This window comes from Adiantum capillus-veneris, chromosome 24 (assembly GCF_014529385.1).
Source record: "Adiantum capillus-veneris isolate H3 chromosome 24, ASM1452938v2, whole genome shotgun sequence".
Lineage (NCBI taxonomy): Eukaryota > Viridiplantae > Streptophyta > Polypodiopsida > Polypodiales > Pteridaceae > Adiantum > Adiantum capillus-veneris.
In genome coordinates, this window is record NC_140954.1 from 89705378 (window position 1) to 89731040 (window position 25663).

Here is a 25663-nt window from a genome sequence, read left to right on the forward strand (position 1 = left end):
AGATGTTTTTGTTGGATGTGAAGTGGTTCAAGGTGATTACTTCTGGTCGCAATGCAATGGTACGCAGAGATGGAAACAAGCTTGTGCAAATAGATTCTACAAAGACTTGGACAGATGCGAACGACACATTTGCTCTCCCCGAACATTGCGAGCAAGTGGTCTTTGTACCGGACCCTTGAGAGCAACAATGGTGGTTTGTGGTTTAGGTTGCTCCAAGAAATAAACAAGTATTTGAAGGGCAAGATCTCCTGGAGGAAAGTCAGTCAGACGACGTCCATACTACTGTGACATTAGATGAGATGGACGAAGGTATGGCAAAGGAAGCTGACAAATATACGAGGGATGACGCAGACGAGCCAGAATTGACACTTGTAGATGAAGATGCAATGGATGAAGACAATCTGCCAGAATGAGTTGGGGCAGAGTTATGTTTGCAATTAGAGATAGACGATGATACGGTGCAAGATCTTATCGATGATGCCTCACTCGTCGAGGCCTAGGCCTGTAAGTGTTTGTGTGAAGAATTTGATTTAAAATTAAGCTTAAAGTTAGTTTAAACAACTGTGTTCTGACGCTTTATTTTACTTTCTTTGTGCATGACTTTAGTATGGCAGACAAGATTCCAGATCCCGCTTCCATGAGTGCAAATGCATTCATGGGCTTCGTTACACGGATGACGCCTGCTTAGATGGCAGAGGCTTCTCAGTACTGGGTAGCCAGAGTCACGGGTACTATGCCTCCGGGCTTCACACCCGAGGGACCGACTCCTAGGGGGGGGATGCCTACGGGGTTCAGGACGCCTATGGGTACAACGCCTTCCTCTCCCATCACGGCCGCTTCAACACCTAGGGGTGGGGCAGAGGCGGGTACGTCCTCATCTCCGCAGCACAGGCGCACTCGCCGATCTCGGCGATCGTCAGGTGGAGGTGGTGGTTGCTGTGGAGGAGGGTCCACAGATGCTTCGACCCCTCCTCGCTCACGACCCCCATCTTACCCAGGCACACCTCTCGACACACCTCTTGGCACACCTCAGACACCTTGGGGGGCACACGATCCTAGTGCCTCCAAGCTCTATATTGTACGGGGAGATGGTTCTATTGACATGGATAGAGTCGGGACTGAGATGCGACAGCGAATTCGCCAGCTCGTGGAGCTACAATTTTCGACCAGCATTCTAACGTCTTGGGATCAGCAAGACAAGGAAAAAGTCACTTACATAGTGGAGACCATCCTGAGAGAGTACCAGCCTGCTCCGGGTTCTTCCGTTGTTTCGGCGCGGTGGATCAAGGGTGTTGCACGGGACACCATCAAACATCGACGAGATGCAGCTCGAAAGGCTTTCAGGACCGGCTCGCCGAAGCCTTTGGGAATCCCACACGAGACGTGGCTGCAGATCAAGGAGGATGAGCGGACAGCGGCCACGCGGTTCAGACAGCAGCGTGAGGCCGCGCAGGTACGACAGATGACTAGGGGGACATCTCATCTTGGCAGCGGAGGCTTCGACACCTTTCGCTATGAGTTTGTGAGTTTCTAATCCAATCTTAACTATGGCGTTTTTTAAAACGCGATGAATCATGTATTCTTATTACTTTGATTTTTGTATAAACGCAGAATCTTGCGATGCATCGACCTCCATCACGCGAGGAGGAGTCAGATGGATATTGCAGAGGTATCTATGAAGTACTGAATGATCTTGAAGCTTCAGGAGAGCCTGTAGACTGGGAGGCCTTACAGTCTCGCTGATCGCTTGAGGTGAGACGTTAATATGTGTGAGTTGATTTAATTAAGTCAGTATTTGTGAAGTAATATCAATACTAATTTTGTGAGTTGTCCTATGTGCAGGTTGCGATGCCTAGTCATTAGTGGACCAGATTTCATCTATATGCTTTGTGAGACACAGACACGCTTCTGTGTCTCTTTTTTGTACAAACAGTTAGTGTTCAGACAGTTATTGTTTCCCTTATGGTTATGATTATTGTCATTGTCATTGTATAGACAGTTATTGTTTCTCTTTCTGGTTATGCTTATGGTTATTGTTAATTTTGTTTATGGTTATGTTTATCTGCATTATGGTTTTGATCAAAGTGGTTATAGCCGGTTATGGTTTTAAGTTATGGTTATGCTTTTAAGTTATGGTTATGGTTCGTTATGGTTATGCTTTTAAGTTATGGTTATGCTTTTAAGTTATGGCTATGCTTTTTATCTGGTACGGTTGTCTTTCATTGGCCTTAAATCTCATGTGAGATCCTACATGGATAGAATGTAGGAGGCGTATACATGATATGGTTTTTTTTGAAAAGTTTATGTAAAAACAAAGGGAACTCTGCCGAAATTTCTGCACGCGGGAGCATGGTTGATATTTTGGTGCTGCTCGCTTTCTTGGGCAGAGGGCAGGAAGTCTGGCTGTGGCTATGTCCATCTTTTAACTGGGCACATGCCAGGCTACTTGCCCTCTACCCAATAAAAAAATTTTCTGCTATGGTCGTCGCTATATGCGTCGCTATGCCCGTCGCTATCCGCGTTGCTAATAGCGACTGGTTTCACAACGACGCGTATAGCGACGAGCAGCGTCGATATATGCGTCGATAACACGTGTTTTTGTTGTAGTGAAGAGAGAAGTATATGAAGTGTAAGGACATATATTTAAATGTAGTTTTTATAATTATCACTTAGGTATAGAAATTCAAATATGGAGAAGGTAAAGACAAGGTCTTAATCTAAAGCAAGCTTTTTTAATACAAAAAGTACTTCAAATACATTTATTGTGTTTCAAATCCATTGTCACTTTCAATCTCTTTTTGGTCCTTTCATGAGGTGCTTACTATTGATGGTTCTGGTATTGGCGACTTCTTTATGTCTCCGTCTTCAACAAATTCTTCTACATGAGGGTCAATCGGCGGATCTTTTTTATAAACCTCTTCTTTTTGTGATGGAAATTCTTCTGCGAGACGATCTTCATCTTCAAATCACTCCATCTCTTTGAAAAACTTTGATAGGTCATCATCTGTGGCCTTTCTTCTATCAAACTCTAGCTTTTCCTTTGAGCAAGTTTTGCAATTACTCCAACTATTTTCATTGGAATTATCTATCATGCTTTCAATTTTCTTGACGCGAAAGTGTGCTAGATCAAGCTCTATGTATGTTGTAATAGAAAGCTATAATACAAAAAAAAAATGTGAGTCAAAGCAGCTATATTATTTGTGCATTGAGTGTTATAAAGAAATAGACCTGAAAGGTCTCGCTTTTGTAAACATGATCCAACATGGCTTTGGCATTATACAGTAAATACCATCCACACTTATGATTGTCCCTTTGTTGTGGTACCTATCAACCAAAATAATTCATAAGACAAAAGAAACTGACAAAAACAACAAGAGCTTAGTACAAGAAAGAGAACTCAAAACTGAATTAAAAATATTGCCCAAAGCATGAAAGCTTTCAATGGTTGCAAGTAAGATGTTGATGCGGCTGTTGAACCAGTTTATAATACTTCACATATTTTTGCTTAATAATTTTTGTAACGAATTTAAATCTCTTACCCTTTGATATCCAAGTGTGTTGTTTTCTCAATAGAATTCAGATAAAGAACTACTTTTTCTTGCATGTCTAGCATGACAAGACTCCAATGGTTCATGTAAAAAAGATGAACAAAAATAAATTTCACAATTGACAACACTTTTTGTAGTACACAACAATGATTTACCTTGAGATATATGGAAAAATAATAGTTCTCACACTTGGATTGCAATGGGTAAACCAAGCTATAAGCTCTTGGGGAGGCTTTCTTTCATCTAAACGACAAGAGATTTGATAGTCAATGATAAACACCTCATCTTGTGCATCCTTAGGAAGTTCTTCTTTGATCATGCTGCAATTGAACACTTAAGTTAGTATCATAAAAGCAATGGGTAAAAGGAGCCCTTCATTAAAAACAAAAAATATATTACCTTAGAAAAATCATGATAAGGGTATCAAAGATGCCATTGTCAAAGCTCTTCAATATTTGGACATCTTGAGCTTCCAAAGGGACAAAGGCAACATGGTTACTGCCTTTCATTCATACTTCGATGTTTGGATCAAGATCATTTAAAGTCTTTAGAACCATTTCTTCTCTTTGCAAAATCTCCAAGTATTGAGCCTTTCTCTTTAACTCTTCATGGTCATCCTGCTTTAATTTTAGCCTCTCAATTCAGTCTTGGTTCAGCCTGGTATCTCTACTATGTATGTCTTTTTTAGTCACTTATTCTACTTTCAACTCTTTGGGCCTTCTTGCAGGAGGAATCAAAAGAATGTCTTTCATTTTTTTATCTACAACTGATGGCATATATCTAAATTTCTTGTAACGGTGTCTAAGCATGCTTAAGCTTGTCATGTCTTTAGCACTAGAATGGTAACAGGACACTTTTATGTCCTTGGACACTTTTGTGTCCTGTTAAGTGACCATTTTGCTTGAATTTTTTGAAGAGTATGAAAATGAATTTTTAGGTGCTATATATCCACAAAGTTGCCTTATGAGCTGAAGAAAACTTATCATTTTTTTTTGAGTATCGATTTCACCATTAACCTTACTCTTGCACAACATTTTTGAACCTAAATTGTGTGAAAAAACGGGTCCTGTTTTTTGCTTTTTTTTCAATTTTTGGCAACTATACCACTCTAAACTTCATGTTTGTGAGGTTTAGATGGCTAGAGGTTAGGCCTTCATAGTTATCAACATGTTTTGATGCTTGAAGGGAGAGCTAAGTGTTAAAATTGAAAGTTATGACCAATTTACAAGAATTGCATAATCCTGTTTTTTGGCCAAAATTAGCACTTTTATGATTTTTTTGGTGGCTTTCTTGATATCCAAATTCCATTTTGATTGTGTAAGTGTAATGTATAACATAAAGCTAATCTTCCTTGAGTTTTGGGGGACCTAATATGCTATATAGCATAATATATGATGATGGTTGAGTTTTTTGATTGCAGAAGAATACGATACATTTTAGAGTAGCAAGTATAACTTTCTCAATATTGCTAGTTTCTTAGGCCAATTGTGTGTATTTTGTAGGTAGTAACCATATCTAATCATAGACTACAAACTTGGCTAGATATTGAGTAGTTTCTATGGGTTTCTAGAGGTCATAATGCTAAACCCAGTTTTTTCATGTTTGCTGTATTTAGCACTTTATCATTGCCCCCAAGGTTCCAATTGTAAGAGATCCATTATCCTTTTGACATGCTCCATGGCTCCTTTTGAATCCAAAGGCCCAAAGGGAACTAAGAAAACAAGTATATAGTATCTGTATTGAGCATGACTATAGAAACTTTGATGATAGATCCGTAGAATGGCAAAAATGCAACTTTTTTGTACCTATTTTTTTTGCCCAAAAAAAAATTAGTGAGGTAAAAGCAACCATATGTTTTGGTCACCAACCCATTGAAGTTAACGGGCCATTTTATCTCATGTCCTACAAAAATCTCCACTCTTATTTATATGCAATCAACCGTAAGAAATTGTTGTTTTGGGCAAAATGCGCTGGTCCATCAACTTTGGAGGCTTGTAGTGACCAGCGGATGAGAAAAATTACAAGTTTCTCATTTTTTCCATATGTAGTAGTTATTGAACTATAAGCTCATGAAAGGATTTTTCAAAATAAGTGGATCTACTATGGTTTTGGAATTTTTTCCCAAAACCCTGAAAGGAAACTTTTATGTCCTGTTAGGTTACCATTCTAGTGTTAGGCATAATTGTAACTCTATGAGCATGTGCTGCAAGAATGAAAGTGTCAATAAAATATTCAATAAGATAATCTTCACAAGCCTCTTGAAGGCATGCAACAGATGTAGCCATCCATCTTGTCCCACTTCTACATATTTATGTTATCTCTCGCACTATCCTGACAAATGGTGCTTTAGGAATGCAATTTGTGGTTGCATCTTGTGCTTTTTTTATTTGTCTTAGAACACCTAGATATTGTGAAACCCTTCGTCTCCTTGGTAAATTTACGCTTACACTAAAACTTGGTCTATTGGTCTCTTGCGATGCACTAACACCATTTGGTCCAGTAAGCACTTCTGAAGTTGTTCTAGTGCTTGGTCTATTGGTCTCTTGCGATGCACTAACACCATTTGGTCCAGTAAGCACTTCTGAAGTTGTTCTAGTGCTTGAGGGTTGAGAAACATGGCTGCCACGACTTTTGTTTGCTGTTTGTTTTGTTCTTGCCATTTTCCTTTTTGAAGTGCACCTTTATCACAATAGTGAATTGAATAAATACCACAAGACTATCTCTCTCTCTCTCTCTCTCTCTCTCTCTCTATGTATGTATGTATGTGTGTGTGTGTGTACTTCCACTTAGATGTACATGAGATGCCATACACACTAATAATATATACTTGTGAGGGCTTAATAGCATTTCAAGTATATTCTAGTGAAACATAAACACATAGGTAACTCTCTCTCTCTCTCTCTCTCTCTCTCTCTCTCTCTCTCTCTCTCTCTCTCTCTCTCTCTCTCTCTCTCTCTCTCTCTCTCTCTCTCTCTCTCTCCCCTCCCCCTATGTATGTGTGTGTGTACTTCCACTTAGATGTAATGAAATGCCATACACACTAATAAAATATAGTTGTGAGGGCTTAATAGCATTCCAAGTATATGCCAGTGAAACATAAACACACACGTAAATCTCTCTCTCTCTCTCTCTCTCTCTCTCTCTCTCTCTCTCTCTCTCTCTCTCTCTCTATATATATATATATATATATGTGTGTGTGTGTGTGTGTGTGTGTGTGTGTGTGTGTGTGTGTATGTATATGTGTGTGTATACATACATACACACACACACATGTCCATACATAGATAGGTCAAGAGTTTGTATTTATCTAATCTATTTGTCTAGCTATAATATATAATATGTATCATATAACCAGCTTATTTATCTAACTATCATATATAATACTGGATAATATAAATCATATATGTGTTTGTTTGGTAGATAGACTCACGAAGGGGAAACCAACAAGAGAAGGAGAGGAGGGAATTGGAGGCTTGCACAGACAATAGGACCGAGGCAGATCTAGTTGTGTGGGCTAAGGCGTAAAGGGTTGTGGACCGATTGAGTGTAAATGACCAAATAGGTAAGTGCATGTAATATACATATATAATAGACATATATATATTGTGTGTGTGTGTGTGTGTGTGTGTGTATGTGTATTGCAGTTGGATGTACCTAAAAAGCTATAGATGCATTTTAAATATTTTGTAAAGGCAAATAGCATTTCAAGTACATCTAATGAGAGTAGGATACACACCCTCCCATCTACACACACATGCACATTCATTCGCCTAGAAAGTCACCTCATTTATTCGCAATAAACATGGTTCGTAAATACATCTTCAACCAGCTAAATTCCAAAATATTACATAGACTATAAGTTTGAATCAACAAAAATTTTAGAACTTACGAATTCTATAAAAACTCATTTTTTTTCAAATTTGGACCTAGAACTTGAGAACTTTTAAACATCATATCACATATCAGTTTGTCTAATAATTATTTTTTTCCGAGAAAAAGATCTATTAGTTAATGAAACTACCCATAGGCTACAACCACCTCGTTGAGAGAGGGCTACAACAACCATGATGGGGAGACTCTCCCAATGAAAAAACACCATATATACAATGAGGCTAAATCAAGAAACGGGAGGAGGAAAAAGCCACACAGGTGGACGGTAGTGCCATCTGAGTACACCTTGGACTATGGTGAAGAAAGGCCTAGGACGCCAAAATCGAAGGAATGCCTCTCTGTGCTCCTGCATGCGGTCGGAGCTGCCCTAGAGTCTCTCAAGCTGTCCTCTGAGAGTGTGAATCAGCTCTAGCCAAAGATCACGAACAGTCTCTGTTGGTGGTACAGGGAAAGCCTCAAAGATGCGAAAGCAGTGGGCCCGCCAGATGAACCAGAGTGTCAAGCCACTGATGAGCTCCTATCACTCTTCTCTCTCACTGCTCCACTCCTGTGGAGTAAGCTCTGTGGTGGCAGGCTGGAGTGTAGGTCGCCCCGTGCATCACTATCATCTTGTTGGTGGAAGATACCTCAAACTAAAGTGACGGGCTTGTGAGAGTGGACCAAGCAGCTGCCCCCAAGTGTAATGCCGAGCCGTGGAAAGAGAGGGCATCAGCCGAAGAATATGAAGCCACACCTGCTGTGCCAAAGGACAGTCCCAAAGACAGTAACGTTGACTCTCCACAAGATGGTCACAAGCTGCACATGCGATCGAGAGACCACTATGCACAACCCAGCTCCCAACTGCTGTAGCTCTGTGTGCGACCAGACACTGAAGCAAAGTGACTCCCCTCGGATGTCTGAAGTCCCACAACCTCTTCCAAAAAGCTGCCAAGAACTCAGTTGTTGTGAGACCCTCCTCCTGCCAATGAGGTGATGTAGCAGGGTGAGCCTCTCTCTGTGCTGCCAGTATGTGATTTCCTAGTCGAACAATGTACTGAAAGAAAGGGACACCTGGGTGGTCTACATAAGAGAAAGGGTACTTCCAAAGCCACTCTCCAAGATCCCACTATACTCGTGCCAGTGGAAAACACTCCCAAGCCCACAGTCTCCAATTTCTAGACTCAAGAGCTACTCAGTCAGGATTGATGACACAAGTCCTCACACAGATGCCCACCACTTGGATCCTCTGAAAACAACACTCTGCCACCTATGGGGCCTCTAATGCAACTCGTTGTAAGCATCCCTCACTCTCTGTAACTTGGAAAACAGGGAGGGAAAAGTCTCTGAGCAAGTCCGAACTGAGATTCTAACCTCCAATCACGTGAAGGCTCCCATCCATCTAGGCGTTTCTGGCTCGAGAAGTGTGAGCCACTCAGCTGGTACTACCTCTGGGATGTCTTGGCACATACGATGCACCCCTCTCATGCCCTATAGTAGCTGAAAGCCCTGCAACTCCTTTGACAAGCCTAAAAAATGTAACCAGTCACCTAAAGAGCGTGTTGGACCCGCTGCCATGGGACCCCAGGAAACATGAGGCCAACTACCAATCAAGTGGCCTCTATGAGTGCTAACCATGGGGTTCCAAACAAGGGGCTGTCGCAGACGCTCCTCCGTGGATGTAGGTTGTAGCTACTCCAAGCCTCACCGCAAGTGCTCCCAAGGTCGAAGCAAACTCACAGCAAAGCGGTCCTCCAGTCTCCTGCTCAAACCAACTCTGTGCATCTTTGTGAAGATCCATCTAGTCGAAGGTCACCAGGGGCCTCCTACCTGAGGCACCCTAGCACGAAGCCGCTGCAACAAGAACTCCTTCGAGGGCTCCTCTCCTGGAAAAAGTCCTATGACGATGAGCTTCCCAAGAAGGGCTTTGCTCTGCTGTGCTAGGTCTATGATCCCAAGCCCTCCCTGTGAATAAGGAAGAGTGATGACCTTCCAAGCCACTTTGGCCCGTGCTATCTGACACTACAACACTACATGAAGATATTGATGCGTATATATTGACGGCCATGCTTTTCCACGTGTATATCGACGTAATTACCGTGCATCGCTATACGCGTCGATATACGTGTCGTAGTGTGCGTCGATATACGCGTGGAAAGGCTTTATTTGCCACGCGTATATACGCGACGCAAAAAAATTTGGGGGATAAAAGCGAAACCCGCGCGCAGGGGCCATTTTTGCCTGCTCAGATCTTGGCCGAAACCTGCTGCGTAGGTATTATGTCCATCTCCGTCCCCAGCCTCTCCCTCTCTCTCTCTCTACATCGTGTGTGTGTGTGTGTGTGTAGGAGAGAGAGAGAGAGAGAGAGAGAGAGAGAGAGAGAGAGAGAGAGAGAGAGAGAGAGAGAGAGAGAGAGAGATAGAGAGAGAGCAATGTGTGTGTGTGTGTAGGAAAGAGAGAGAGTGGTGTGTGTGTAGGAAAGAGAGAGAGAGGTGTGTGTGTGTCTATGTGTAGGAAATAGAGAGAGAGAGAGAGAGAGAGAGCAGTGTGTGTGTGTGTGTGTAGGAAAGAGAGAGAGAGAGAGAGAGAGAGAGAGAGAGAGAGAGAGAGAGAGAGAGAGAGAGAGAGAGAATTAATTAATGTATGCTTAGGAAATTAAAGTTAAAGAGAGAAATGAAACGCTGGCGGATCTCATCAATCTCCTCCATGGTCAGTAGTCTGACTGAGCATTGTGCATGTCGAGCCTAAGTGACCTAGCTAGAGCCTATGATGCAGCCTCTGTCGATGTTGTGTAGTCCTCTGCAGTCGTGGGCGTATAGATCTCCCTAGCTCAATCGTTCGTTCGATCAGTAAAGAGATAGGGAAGTAGAGAGAGAGAGAGAGAGAGAGAGAGAGAGAGAGAGAGAGAGAGAGAGAGAGAGAGAGAGAGAGAGAGAGAGAGAGAGAGAGAGAGAGAGAGAGAGAGAGAGGGAAGTGGAGAGCGAGACAGAGAGAGAGAGATAGGAAAATAGGGAAATAGAGAGAGAAAGAGAGATAGCTAGCGAGAGCGAGATTGAGAGAGAGAAAGAAACAGAGATGGCGAGAGCGAGATCGAGAGAGAAAGAACGAGAGATAGGGTACGTAGACAGAGAAGAAACTATGGAACTAAAAGAGGCAAAGGGGTTTTGCCTGCTACATGCATTGCCATGTACACCTGGGAGTGCACGTATGTGTCTACCCATATAGGATTTGACCAATAAAGACGAGATTTTGACCCAGTGGTCCTGATCTCCGTACACCTCTGGACTGAGGTGTACGGAGATTGGGAAAGACTAGAGAATGCGAGGTAGTTTACATTGTGAGGAGTATATATATATATATTAAAACAACATTCATACTCATTGTAGATGGCAACGTCATTAACTAACATGGAGGAAAAGATTGCATGCTCGTGCACGCTCTGCAAGTATCAAATCCTGCGCAAGCGTAGGATATGTAATGAGCATGTGCACAAGTACAGAGAGTTTGCTAGAGAAACCGTACAGAATCTGCGATACGACTCCTACGGAACGGGCATTCATTTCTGCGACATAGAACCTACATCTGAGAGAGAGAGAAAAAAGATTATGCGTGAAGGTCCGACCAATATAGAGCCACAGATGGAAGCAGAAAAGGGCTTACAGAAAGAAGACGACAGCATGGAGGAGATGCTAGATGCCTTCTTGCAGACAAGCGAGGAGAACGCGAACGAAGCAGCACCAGAAGCCGTGCGCCTATCTCCTGAAGACATATTGAGGAAGTTGGCACGTCAACCAATCTATGAAGGTGCCAAAATATCTTTGCTTCATACTTGTCTGGGGTTTTTGAATCTTCAGTCAGTGTACGGGTGGTCAGATGCAAGCGTCACTGCTTTGTTTAGGTACGTAATTTACAAAAGAGATTTTCCGATTGCAACGGTGATGTGCTCAGAGAGCTTTTTAATTTAATGTGGCTTAAACAGGTTATTGAGGGAGCAACTTCTCTCGGCTGGCAATGAAATGCCCCCCTCCAGACCAGACGCAAAGCAACTTTTGACCACAGTTGGCTTGGACTACAACAAGATTCATGCATGTCCAAATGATTGCATTCTTTTTCGCAATGAATTTGCAGATTGTCTATTGTGTCCTAAGTGCGGAGCAATGCGCTACAAACAAGATGCAGTTGGCGAGACAGTGCCAGCTAAAGTGTTGCGGCATTTCCCTATTATTCCTAGGATAAAAAGCATATTTCGTTGTGGTTCCATTGCAAAGTTGATGCGGTGGCATTCTACGAATAGATCCGCTGACGCAACATTTAGGGTGCCCGCTGATTCAAAGGCTTGGAGGCACATTGAAGATACCTGGCCACATTTTAAGAGTGAACCACACAATTTGCGTTTGGGCATGGCAATGGATGGAGTCAATCCATTTGGCTTGAGAAGCTCGTCATGGAGCACTTGGCCTGTGTGCCTTATCAATTACAACCTCCCGCCGTGGCTTGCCATCAATAAGGGTCATTTGATATTAAGATTGATTGTACCTGGTAAGTTCAAGGCAAAAAACATGGATGTTTATCTAGCTCCACTAGTTGATGAGCTCCAAGAGTTATGGCATGGGATCGACATAGCAGATGCGGTTGAACCAGTAGGACAACAACATGCAAGGATCCATGGACTTCTTATGTGGACTATGCATGATTGGCCAGGATACAGAGAAGCTTCTGGTAATGGTTATTGATTTACAAAATTCTCCCTATTCGCAAGCCCTTTGCCTTGGCCTGACTCATGCTTTAATATATGCAGGGCTAACAACTTCGGGATACAATGCATGTCTAATTTGCGGGCAGTCTTTGGATGTGCGCTATTCTACCTCTCTTCGAAAGACAATTTATCAAGGCCACCATCGTTATCTCCCAGATGGCCATCGCTTGCACGAAGGTCAGCTTGGTCGCGTCGAATGTCGTCCTATGCATGTACAAGAGTGGCGTCGACAATGGGAGCAACATGAGGGGCAACCTGTTCCAGGAATGAAACGTTTGTCCATTCTCCATACGTTGCCGTATTGGGGTGATCTACTAATTAACCATTTGTTGGATCCAATGCATATATTCAAGAATGTGGGAGAGCTCCTCTGGAAGACAATCATGGGAATGAAAGACAATCGAGCTTCACGAAATGATTTGCAGTCAGTTGGAAAGATGCCAGTCAGTTGGATGGGGACAAAGTCAATTACATAGTGGAGACCATCCTGAGAGAGTACCAGCCTGCTCCGGGTTCTTCCGTTGTTCGGAGGTGGATCAAGGGTGTTGCACGGGACAGCGTGAAACATCGACGAGATGCAGCTCGGAAGGCTTTCAGGACCGGCTCGTCGAAGCCTTTGGGCATCCCACATGAGTGGCTGCAGATCAGGGAGGATGAGCGGACAGCGGACACGCGCTTCAGACAGCAGCGTGAGGCCGCGCAGGTACGACAGATGACCAAGGGGACATCTCATCTTGGCAGCGGAGGCTTCGACACCTTTCGCTATGAGTTTGTGAGTTTCTAATCCAATCTTAACTATGGCGTTTTTTAAAACGCGATGAATCATGTATTCTTATTACTTTGATTTTTGTATAAACGCAGAATCTTGCGATACATCGAGCTCCGTCACGCCAGGAGGAGTCAGATGGATATTGTTGGGGTATAGGCGCCTGTGCCTTGCCCGGCCGCCCAGAGTCTGGGCGCCCACTGACTTGTATACCTTATACATAGCATAAGTGTATAGGGGGCTGCTCACTCTTTTGAGTCTCCCCACCCACATTGTGTGTGTGTCTCCTTCTCTCGCTCACTCTCCCTCCGTTTGTGGTGCTCCCCGTTCCCCTTCAATTGGTATCAGAGCGTAGGTGCGGAGGGAGCGCGTGTGTGCACAGTCACGACGACAGCGGAGAGCCAGTTTCATTCCCGAAATCGCGTCCGCGCGCGCACTTTCAAGAGTGCAAACAGGGTTTTGACTTCGGCATCGGCAAATTCAGCTTTTCGAGAGCGTTTCCACTAGGTGTCCTGAAGTTTTACCCCCTTTTCAAAGTCATTCGAGCCATCAAAAACTTCATTCGAGCTACGGTTGAGGAGCTGCATTTTCAGCCCTCTTTTGGCAGTTTATACTGCGTTTTTGGGTCGAAACGGAGGTTTTTGGCATAGCTTTCACACCCGGACTCGGATACATGTGATCCAGGAGTCTACCTTGAGGTTTTGGCACGCTCCGGACGCGCTCGTCATATCAGAATTTTAAAATTATGAACGCTGAATTTTCTGCAGAAGCAATTGTTTATTGTGTGTCGAGGATTCCACACATGGTTTTGCTCTCAGATGTGAGAGTGATATTTGCTGCAAGTTTCCTCACAGGTGGGAGGATAGGATGTATGCCTTATGTGGTTTGATGCTCAGGGAGACTAATGTGATTGCATTTTGAGCTCGGCAATGTATGCCTCGAGCATGTTTTTTGGCAGTCACAGGTAGAGCAGATATTTGTGTACTAGATTTGCAGGTGTTTGCAATGATGTATGCAAAGTGTGGAGATTGGTGCATGCATTAGGAGTGCGGTTTGATGCGCTTTGGTTGCTCATGGTTTTGAGCGTGCAGTCAGTTTGGTTACTGGTTTTGTGGCTGTTTTACTGACGAAACTCTTGCAATATTTTCCCAGGAGTTTTATGCGTATCATTTATGCGATTTAGGTAGAGATTGCGGGTTGCACTCAGCATTTGCGTGCGGTGTTCTCTGCAGGTGGGAGATTTGTGCGTGTGTATGCATCGATACCGCACAGTGTGGGCTTAGTGATTAGCTCACAGATGTATGCTCTATGACAGCATGTGTGTAGGTGATCTTCAGACCGAACAAGTCATAACTTCTTGGAGAAGTTTTGGGCTGATTCTTTATGCGCTACGGTTGGTAGTGTGGGGTTGAATTACGAACTGTTTTTGGCCATGCAAGAGGGTTGAGAATTTTGTAATTTTGGGCTGAATTTCAGGGCTGATTCGGTGAAGATTATGCACAAGGTTATGGTCTTCATGAATGCGTCTTGTAAGTAGTGCGTTTGATTGCAGTGTGATACTAGAGCAGGCGAGGCTTGTATTGACATTGCGGGAGCTCTATTTTGGAGTGTGTCTCACAGGTTTTACATTGTGTTTCTGGCCATATTTGTAGACAGTTTCCAGGTGTTGTTGGTGAGGTGAGTTTGCTTTCTAGTTTGCTACATTGTGCTCATGGCAGAGACAGGTGATCGCTCAGATTATGATCTCTCCGAAATGCGCATGTTTGATGGGTCAGACTTTGCAGCATGGAGAGAGTGTATGCTTGACGCATTGACACAGCGAGGGTTGCATGGACCATTGAGTGGTGATGCAGGTAGACCTTCATGCTTGTCTGACGATCAGTGGCAGGAGCTAGAGGAGATGGCACTATCTACGCTCTCTTTGCACCTTGCGGAATCTGTATATGCTCTTATTATGTATGAGACTATTTAGAGAGCACTTTGGCGCAGATTACATGATATGTATGATAGATCTGAGTCATCATGAACTCGTGTGAGACATATACATTCACGAGCACGCCGACAGGTGACATGTTGGTATTGTGGTCATTCTGGACATGTTAGACGGCGCTGTTTTCATCGTATGCGACATCGTAGGAGACATGGCAGTCTCAGAGATGTATGTAGTGATGCCATGGACTCAGTTGCTTTGACAGTTGAGGCACATGTAGTGTTGGAGTATACTAGTGACGGGGATGTCACTTTTACCTCGAGCTATGCACGAGATGCTATACATGTGGATAGTGCACTCCCTTCGCAGTGGTTGCTAGACGCAGATGCTATGTTTCATGTCACGCCGCATCGTGCATGGTTTTGTAGCTATTCTAGCGGGATGCTTGGCAGTGTACGTTTGACCGATGGATCGGTGCGTGCGATAGCAGGTCCAGGAGATGTGAGACTGTCATTACCGAGTGGTGCATCTTACTTGTTACGACATGTGCGCTATGTACCAGATTTGACAGTGAGTTTGATCTCGATTGGTCAGCTTAGAGATTGTGGATGTCAGATTTCGCTACGAGAGCGAGATTTTGTGATGCATTTAGGTTCGCTAGTGATTGCGAGAGGTGCCAGGAGTGGTACAGGTTACCCATTGCATGTGGATCACAGGAGAGACGGTGTTGTCTCTGTGATCATGCAGCCAGGTAGACAGCGAGAGAGCAGGCGAGTCTCTTTTGCTTGTGGGTTGCAAGATGCTTTACATGGAGTGCAGAGTAGTGAGCTCGTTGTGCACACAGTTGGGGCACGACTTGAGCAGTCACACAGAGAGGTGACAGAGTCAGACATGCATGCTTTGCTAGTGACTGAGCAAAGTAGAGAGTCAGTTGTGCGAGATACTTCTATGCAGGATAGATAGGTAGAGCGGTCTTGCTCTAGTGAGTCACGACAGGAGGACGTTGTGCAAGAGTCTATGCATACGAAGTTAGAGCATGAGAGCTCTAGTGAGTCACAGTAGATTGAGTGGTCATGTTTGCAGTGGATGATTGCAGAGGAGACTGAGATGTCAGCGATTATGTAGTCATTCCTTTCTATGCTCGACAGTGAGCATGGGGATATAGTTGTACAGGATATGTCTTCCAGCAGACACCTAGAGCAGCTGGTTTGCTCTGAGGTTGCACGACAGGTTGATGCGTCTTTTGTGGACAGTCAGGAGATGCATGTGGCTGACACGCCTTGTCAGTCAGAGATGCCTATTGCCAGGGATATATATGTTGATGCATGCTCCGTAGAGCTAGCAGGGCCCGCTAGCATTGCATCGGCATTCGATGGTCTCATGTATGAGATGTTGATCTTGAGACCGGATATCGCAGCTGCAGTGGGAGCATTTGCAGTTGGGATTGTCAGTCGTTTGTTGACTGATGATGGCATAGTGCACGAGGGAGATATGCAGGTATTGCGTACATACTTGCAGTACGTGTGCGGTACGTCTGGTGGTGTACGGACTTACACGGGAGCAGGACAGCCGGATGCACACGATCACAGCCAACCAGTGGGCATCGGTTGAGAGCGGTTTTCTCTCACCTTTTGTAGTCTTTTGACTAGGTTCCCTTGCTTAAAGGCACATTCGCCTTTAAGTGGGAGGTTGTTGGGGTATATGCGCCTGTGCCTTACCCGGCCGCCCAGAGTCTGGGCGCCCACTGACTTGTATACCTTATACATAGCATAAGTGTATAGGGGGCTACTCACTCTTTTGAGTCTCCCTGCCCATATCTGTGTTGTGTGTCTCCTTATCTCGCTCACTCTCCGTTTGTGGTGCTCCCCAATCCCCTTCAGATATCGCAGAGGTATCTATGAAGTACTGAATGATCTTGAAGCTTCAGGAGAGCCTGTAGATTGGGAGGCCTTACAGTCTCGCTGATCGCTTGAGGTGAGACATTAATATGTGTGAGTTGATTTAATTAAGTAAGTATATGTGAAGTAATATCCATACTAATTTTTTAAGTTGTCCTATGTGTAGGTTGCGACGCCTAGTCATTAGTGGACCGGATTTCATATATATGCTTTGTGAGACACAGACACGCTTCTGTGTCTCTTTTTTGTACAGACAGTTATTGTTTCCCTTATGGTTATGATTATTGTCATTGTCATTGTATAGACATGGTTATTTCTCCTATTCTTGTATAGACATAGTTATGGTTCAGGTTTTGTTAATGGTTATGTTTAACTTTCTTGTTATGCTTATGGTTATTGTTAATTTTGTTTATGGTTATGGTTATCTGCATTATGGTTATGCTTTTAAGTTATGGTTATGGTTCGTTATGGTTATTCTTTTCAGTTGGTACGGTACTTGTCTTTCATTGGCCTTAAATCTCATGTGAGATCCTACATGGATAGCATGTAGGAGGCGTATACATGATATGGTTTTTTTTGAAAAGTTTATGTAAAAACAAAGGGAACTCTGCCGAAATTTCTGCGCGCGGGAGCATGGTTGATTTTGGTGCTGCTCGCTTTCTTGGGCAGAGGGCAGGAAGTCTGGCTGTGGCTGTGTCCATCTTTTAACTGGGCACACGCCAGGCTACCTTCCCTCTGCCCAAGAAATTTTTTTTCTGTTATGGTCGTCGCTATCTGCGTCGCTATGTGCGTCGCTATTTGTGTCTATATCTGTGTCGCAAATAGCGACAGGTTAATAGGGACATGGATATCGATGCACATAGCGACGCAGTGTGTTGATATCTGCGTCGATGACATCTTTTTTTGTTGTAGTGTGAATGTCACGCCCTGAACAAAGGAAGTTCCTGATCAGACTCTCTACCTAGCTGATACAAGAACTCAAGAAGATCCAACAAGAAGTGATGTACCACATAATAGCCAACAACACCTGGTTGGCAACTACAACTCTGTCAGGCAAAGAAAGTCGTGCAGAGCTCCAATGTAGCAACTTCCTCCTGATAGACAGGAGGAGGGGAGCAATCTGCTGCTCGGGAGACAAGTCCAAACCAACCCAACAGCCCAAGTACCGAACTATAGTCTCTGGGGGAATCCACCTGAAACCTTCACATGGCATCCAATAGGGCACATGAGCACTACCCACCGAGAAAGCAACTGTCTTTCTTCAGTTGATCAGTGCGCCAGATGCACAACAGAAGGTCTCTAGAGCTTGCTCAAGGCTTGTGAAGGTTGGCCTCCTTGCCATCCAAGTACAAGGCCGAGTCCTCAGCAAACTCAGCGTCCAGTAGCTCATTGCCCCGAATAGGGAGTGCTAAGCCCCGTAAACCAACCTACTCCGAGACCAAAAACCTACTCATTGCCTCAGCATAGAACAGAAAGAGGAAGGGGGCAAGAGGGAAGCCTGTATTTGACCAAACGTGTGAGCATGAAACGATCACCTCTACCTCCTGACAAAAGTACCTGACTGTGTGTCTGTACAAAGCTGACACCCCTCTGATCCAAGCATCTGAGAAGCCCATCCTGTGTAGAGTGCACTCCAAAAAGTCCCAGTCAACTCTAGCGTAGGCCTTCTCAATCACCAGATCCTCACCACGTAGCCATGCTAGGGTAGAAGACTCCCAAAAAGTAAAGATTTTGTCAAGGATCACTCCTTGACAAAACATGTCTGAGTCCCATGTATAAGGCTCTCTAGAAGTGGCTGGATCCTCAAACTCAGAGCCTTGGCAAGAATTTTGTAGGCTGAGTTGAGGATGGTGATGGGGTGCCACTGTTGAATCTCATCCAAGGAGCCACCCTCCTTGGGAATGAGGTAGATCAGAACCTCACTCATGCTATCAGGCATCTCTCCTTTGTGAAAGATGTACTGAAAAGCACTACAGATATCTGGACCAAGCAAGTCCTAGTACTCCAAGAAAAAATTGGGAGTCAAGCCATCCTCACCTGGAAAGATACCACGGGGGAGTGCACTAAGAGCCGTGTGCAACTCCTCAAGCTGAAGTGGAAGCTCAAGCCTCTGACGCATCTCCTTAGTCACAAGGCAAGGCATATGTGCCCACACCTGCTCCCTGCATGCATTCTACCGCTCTGACTAAGTCTCTGCAGATAGTAACTCATGGTAAAATTCAGTAGCAACTGCACGCATGTTCTCTCGCTCAGAAGCAACTGACCCGTCGCGCCTCCTCAATTGGCTGACCTTGGCATGCGTATGGTGAGGTCCCACTGCCTTGAAGAAAGCACCAGCCACTTTGTCACCCACCTATGTCCACTGAGATGCCTGTCGATGGACAGAAAACTCATGGCACCACTCCTCTATGTTAACAAGCTCTTGGCGAGCCTACTGTAGCTGCTCCTCCAACCAACGACTGTCTAGATGCTCCCCCATCTAAGACGCTGCTCCTCCTCTCTCGCTGCAGCCAGGTGAACCAAAGACTCCTGGAGAAAGAAACGACTAAGCTGAGCTAGTCCTAAGGCCACTTTGTCAGCAGGAGAATCTTGCCTGTCCAAGCTCATTATCCAAAGAGCCTCTACTCGCTCTCTGAGTGCAGAGTCCAGCAAGACCCTCTCAGGGATGCAAAGCATCCTGGTCCCCCTCCTCTACCTGAAACTGTGAGGATCACTGGTGCATGGTACAAGAAGGAAGTCCATACCAGAATGCCGACTGTGCCACCCAAGTCACAGAAATGGTCACTAGTGTAGAAGCGACCTATCTGCGATAGATTCACTCCTCCCACTCTACGGTCCAACATTAGGAAGAGGATGGGTCTAGGAGGGCCTCTTTATTTTCCATGAGATTATGGAGGTGATTCACATTTTGACAAATAGATGCACACCATGTATGCAAGACTGGTGGGTGTGTAAGAGAGGAGTAAGAGTGGTCAAAGAATGCACTTTTCCCCCCAAAAAAGGGGGTGGAAAACTTTATGATTTTTGGCCCTCCATAACTCCTATATACGATCTTCAATCGAGCGGAGATTATAGATTTGTAATCTACATGCCGAGATCTTTCCATAGATATGTTACATGATATGATTTTGCCCGCTAGATTTTAAATTTCATTTTGGGGGGAAATTTTGAATTCAAATAAACTAGCCGATTTGCCTAGTTGAATTCAAAAGTTGTCCTTTGATTGCTTTCTTAATAGAAGAGGTTTGACTTCCCTAAATTGCCAAATAAAGAGACCCTCCTAGGCCCCATTCTCTTCCTAATGAATGAGAGAAGGCCAACAAGCTGTCTGGGAGCCTCTCAAAGCTAGAGTCTTGCCACACATCTGAAACCCTCAGAGTCATACAAAACCTCTCCCAAGCTATCAGCTCAACTCCATGCACAGTAGCATGGCTACCACCAATCCTGTTAGAAGGACATGTTGAAGTCACCCCCTATGCACCACTGCTCTGCCTGCGGTAGAGACTCAACAATCTGTGACCATAACTCTGCTTGTGCACTTGCCACATTGGGTGCATATATGTTTAGGAAGCCCACAAGGTAACCGTGAACCTGCATAGTGAACCAGTGAGCCCTACTTGGCACAATAATTCCTCTGTCCACAATGGCCTGCTGCAAAGAATCCACAATAGTCATACATACCCCACCCTAGATGCCTCCAGGTCCAAAAGAAGCTAACCAAAAAGTATCATATCGTCCACACAAGAGCTCACCACATCGTCTAATGTGGCTCTCACACAGATGGTGCTCCTGTAGCATAAGGAGATCAATCTCTCCTCCCGCAAGGCAACGTTGAAGCTCCGGCCCCTTTGACACTGAAACTGGGGCCCACCTAATCCCTGCACGTTCCATGAGACGAACCTCATGGGGAGAGAGAGAGAACAGATGCTACCGCAGTAGCTAAACATGTTATCTTCAAGGTTGGCTTGGATGGGGAGTAATCCGCATCCGAGCGTCCTCTAGATAGGCGTGACTGCAAAGACTGCCTGGCCCAAGCCCAAGTAGACCAAGCCATGCATAAAGAAACCTCCTCTATCTGTGTGCATAGCATGTCGGGCACTGTGTATCAGCAAAGAAGTGAACTACAATGTGTCTACATCCTTCTACTGCATCTGGAGGGGTCACAGCAAACTTGGCCAAAGGCCACAGAGTCTGAAGCATGTCTGTAATTCCTAGGTCTCCCATGTGGTGAGAGAACTCTAAGGCCTGTGTTTGGAGTCACTCCAAAACTAGGTCGAGAGTCTACTCAATCTGGTCCCTTCCACAAAGGGGAAAAGAGAAGCCAACCACTGAGTCCAAGGCCTCTATTCCCCTAGCTGCAAGGAACAGAACATGAACCCTGAAGCAGGCTGCCTCAAGGTCTGGTGAGGAGTCACCAAGAAAGAGTGTAAAGTCATAGGAAAAGAAGTCCCATTAGCATCGAATGTCAAAGCTCTTTAGACCATGAGGGACTGCTGCAAAGGGAGATGTCTGTACATGTAGAGGGGGTCGCAAGAAATGTTGTCCCTCTCTCGCCAAGCGACTCGTGGCAAAGGCGCTGCCAAGAGATCTCCTAGCAACCGGGGATGGACCTGCCCGCTTAGTCGACTATGGAACCAGAGCGGGAGAGGGGGGGTGTAGGAGCACGGGGAAGTGGGGGAGGAGAGGGGCGAGGAGGAGTGGCAGTGGGAGCAGGAGGTATAGGGGGGTTCTGATGAGGAGGGGGGAAACTCGGGGGGAGGGGGGGCTATCGATGGTGAATCTGAGGAGGGGGCTGGAGCAGGGACCTCGTCCTGCTCAAGAGGACCAAATTGGTTCCCTATGGGAACCCACTGTTGTGCTGGGCAGGCGTCTGAGGACCACCTTGAGTGCCAGGCTGTCATTGTGGCCCTTGCCATCGTCGACCACGAACCTGCTCCCATCCCTCCTCCGCTGGAGCCCCAGGCTCGGAGGGTGGCTCTGCGCGTGTGCTCTCTGTCTCTGCCTGTGGGGTGGCTGCTGGCCAGACCTTGGTGGGTTTGTGGTGTAGGTCAGGGCCTCCTCCATGGACAGGCCTTTGCAAGATGGCCCATCTGTAAACAAATGAAGCATTTATTCATGATTTCATAAAACATGAACCAATCTACTTTGTTATGTATACTAAATGTCTGCATTGTGCCAGGTGAGCGAGTGGTGGTTGACCAGGTTTGTCACCCAAGCGTTTCCACATCATTCACACATGATCTTGACAAGCTATTTCACTTGGATGCCATGCTGAGGATGTACAAGAACTTAGAGGGCTCTACCCAAGGCAAAGTTTCTTTTTGTCTACAGGTTCTTTGCACATTTGTGACCCATGGTTAGAGAGATCATTATGATCATCATTTACTACCTGATCTTCTCACATGTTTTTTTTTTTGAAAATCAAGGTATTGATATCGGGAAGGGCGAGGCTACTGATGGTGGGATATGTTCTCCCATGAAAATTGAAGAGCTTATTCATGCTCAAATTGTAGAGCCAAGCAATACGAATCAGGGTGTGCCGCTTGAGAAAGAAGTGTCGTTGGAGCTCAAAACAGAAGCAACGCTCCAATTTGTTGTCAGGGAGCTGCGCAAAAGGAAAAAAACTAGGTGGAGGATGGGCAGGCCCGCGACCCCAAAAAAAGTACTATTACACTCCCATCCAAAACCCAAGCATGCAAGAAGCTAAAGGTTCTTGCAGCTTTGTAGCTTTGTTTACCATGCTATCATTATTGTAGCTTCTTGTAGCTTTGTAGATTTTTTTACCATGCTATCATTGTTGTCAATCATCGACATGATATATAAGTGCTTTTTTTGAGTTTGTGTGCGGTGACTTTATTTCATTTGTTTTGACCATTTCAAGTGTTATGTAGTTAAAATTCACGTGGTTGGCTCAAAACCCCAACCATCTATAGACAAGATAGAGAAAATTGAGTGCAAAGTGTTTATTGGATTCAGACGCTTCATTGGCAGTAGCCGGGATTTAGCAGTCATTGTTGACTTTAACAATGTGCTTGCATATGTGCACGAAATCACACAAAAAAAGGCTACCCCTAGATGTATCAATGCTATACTTGAGAAAAATAAATGGAGATGACAACATCAACTATTATGTGCGAAATGATGCAGAGGTATTCTTACTTGCATTGAGTCAGAGGTGTTTTCGTGGACCTCGTTCACTCACAGAAACTTAGGAAAAGCTATTGACAAGTGCCTCAACCAGAGCAAAAGAAGCCTAAGTGGCTGCTCTCATAGCGCGCTTGCCATATTGGTAGTTGCAAGCGATGGCCGATTTTAGAAAATCAAAGAAAAAAAAGAAAAAAAACTTATTTTTCCTCTACCGAGGCCTTGACGACACTGTTGGAAGGCTCGGCACCACCTAGTAAACCCCACGACATCTCTACGAGCATGGCACCCCCCCCCCCCCCCCCTTCGATTGGCCGGCCTTATCACCTCAGGCCCCCCGCTTGTGTATATACCCCAGCCTGGCCGGTCGCCTTCGTTTTCAGATACCCCTTCTCTCTCCCCCGTAGTTATTTCCCCGGCGGGCATTGAATGAAGTAACCCCCTCCCCCCCCCCCCCCCCCCCCCTTTATCTCTCTCATTTTCCCTACATAACTCTCTGTAATATCCTCTCTCTCTCTCTCTCTCTCTCTCTCTCTCTCTCTCTCTCTCTCTCTCTCTCTCTCTCTCTCTCTCTCTCTCTCTCTCTCTTCCGTTTCAGCCCGAAGGCGCAGCGCAAGGAGCCATGGAGCCCATGCTCTCCCACACCACACAATCACTCACCCTCACCCTCTCACACCCTCATCCTCTCCCTCACCACCCCCCAATCCCCTCTCCCTCTCTCGTGCTCTATTTCGGCAGCAGCCCTCCTGCCATCTCTCTCTCTCTCCCTCTCGGCCTGTACAGGTGCAGCACGGCTTATCTCTCTCTCTCTCTCTATACACACACCACATACACACACACACACACACACACACACCATCCCCCCTCCCCACCCCAGGCACACGTAGTTGCCGCTGGCCGCCAAACACAGAGGAAAAAAAATATAAAAAAAAACATATATATAATATATACATTATGTACATAAGCCCCCGTTCCCACCGCACGCTTGCGCACACATACAAATACACACACATGCACTCATGCACACACACCCATATACATATATATATACACATCATCCCACATACACATACGTACACACACACGCGTATACGCACTACAAATACAAAGAAAACGAAGGACTCCACGACTACGACGACCACGAAAAGGAAGAAGGACCCAAAGCACGCGCCGCCAAGAACAAAAAGAGGAAATGCGTCGAAGGCATGCCCCGACCGACCCTGAAAAGAAGTACGCTCGACACTGATGCACCGGCAACACAGCATTTGCCGGGAACACGCAACCACAACGCCAATTTCAGTAATTTATAGGTTATTTTCATCATTTCTTCAGTTTTCACCCGAGCCATTGTAAATTCCCATTTTTTGTAAATATCCTCTCTCTAGGTGATGGTCACAAAGGCCCACCTAGAGATTCTCATCTTTTAATAACCTCCCAAAACAAAGCAAGGGTCAACCACACCGGGCCCACCACTTGCTTTGTCTCCGCGATTAAGCTTACCCTAATCACACAGGGATTACCATAATCCAAGCAACCAACACCTATAAATTGGCACTGAGAGGTCACTATCCGGGGGGGGGCAGTCCATGAGAAGGCAGCACTTGGTAGAGTGTAGTGGGAATAATTGACACTATCACCATCACGGGGAGAGGGCTTGTGTGTTGGGTTTGCCTTGGGAATTGCACCATGCGAACGGAAACACGTCCATATCTCGACTCCAATGGTCGATGCACACACGTATACACGCTCTTGGTAGCAAGCTTCACAATCATTGAGTCATCTTAGAGAACGCACCAAGTACTTTGCACCATCTCCTCTCCCTACCTCTCTACCACCATGGCGTGCCATTTGTAAATACTACAGAAATAATTCTCCCTCACACCCCCGAGGGTTTTCATCATTTGTAAATCTCTCTCTCTCTCTCTCTTTCTCTCTCTCTCTCTCTCTCTCTCTCTCTCTCTCTCTCTCTCTCTCTCTCTCTCTCTCTCTCTCTCTCTCCGTGTGTAAGTTTGCGGTGTTCATATCATCGTGGTTTGCGTCCTAGCCACTTAAAGTTAGGTGGTGCCCCCTATTCGCTTACCGTGACAGGTCGAGGCGCGCCATTCGGTCCCCGGCGTTTTAGAGGCCGTCGGGGTTCGCTTTGCTCCCATCATTTGGTGCCCCCACGGAGGAGGGCTTTCTAAGACCCTTCAGTTTACAATGCTGAAAGTGACACCCACTATCAATCATGGATGAATGGCTGAAGGAATTTTCTAACTGGAGGACGGAAGAAGAGGAGACGAAGGAGGCACTAGCCGCCTTCATTGAAGTGCTACTGCCAGGCTGCAGCGTCGTCAGTATTCAGGAGGTAAATTCTCCATCTCGTGTTGCTCGTTCTAACCATAAATTGAGAGCATTAGGTGGGAGGTCGGTGAAGTGCCATCACTGTTGTCGACCAAGACACCCTGTCAATGAGTGCCAACAAAACGAAGGCAGCGAAAGGGATGAAATCGTCTACATCAACATTCGTCGCGAAGCAGTCATCCACATCAAGGAAGGGAAGAAAATGGTGAGGCCTCTTTTCCCTAAAGAAACTACAGTCAAAGTTATAACTCCAAACTGGCCTAAAGGGGCTGCTCGAGCCAAAGGTAAGGAGAAGATAAGTCAGTCTAGAAACACATGACCCCGAAGAGAGAAGCATCTGGCCAAGCAAGTGCTTCAAGCTCAGAAAGCCGGATTGTATGCATCTTGCCAAAGAGGAAGTCATCCGAAGCT

General features: G+C 45.3%; 1 pseudogene; it reads right to left on the reverse strand.

The window, feature by feature from the left end:
• Positions 1-2807: 2807 nt before the first annotated feature.
• On the reverse strand, positions 2808-6208 carry LOC147426736 (uncharacterized; annotated as a pseudogene).
• Positions 6209-25663: the final 19455 nt, after the last annotated feature.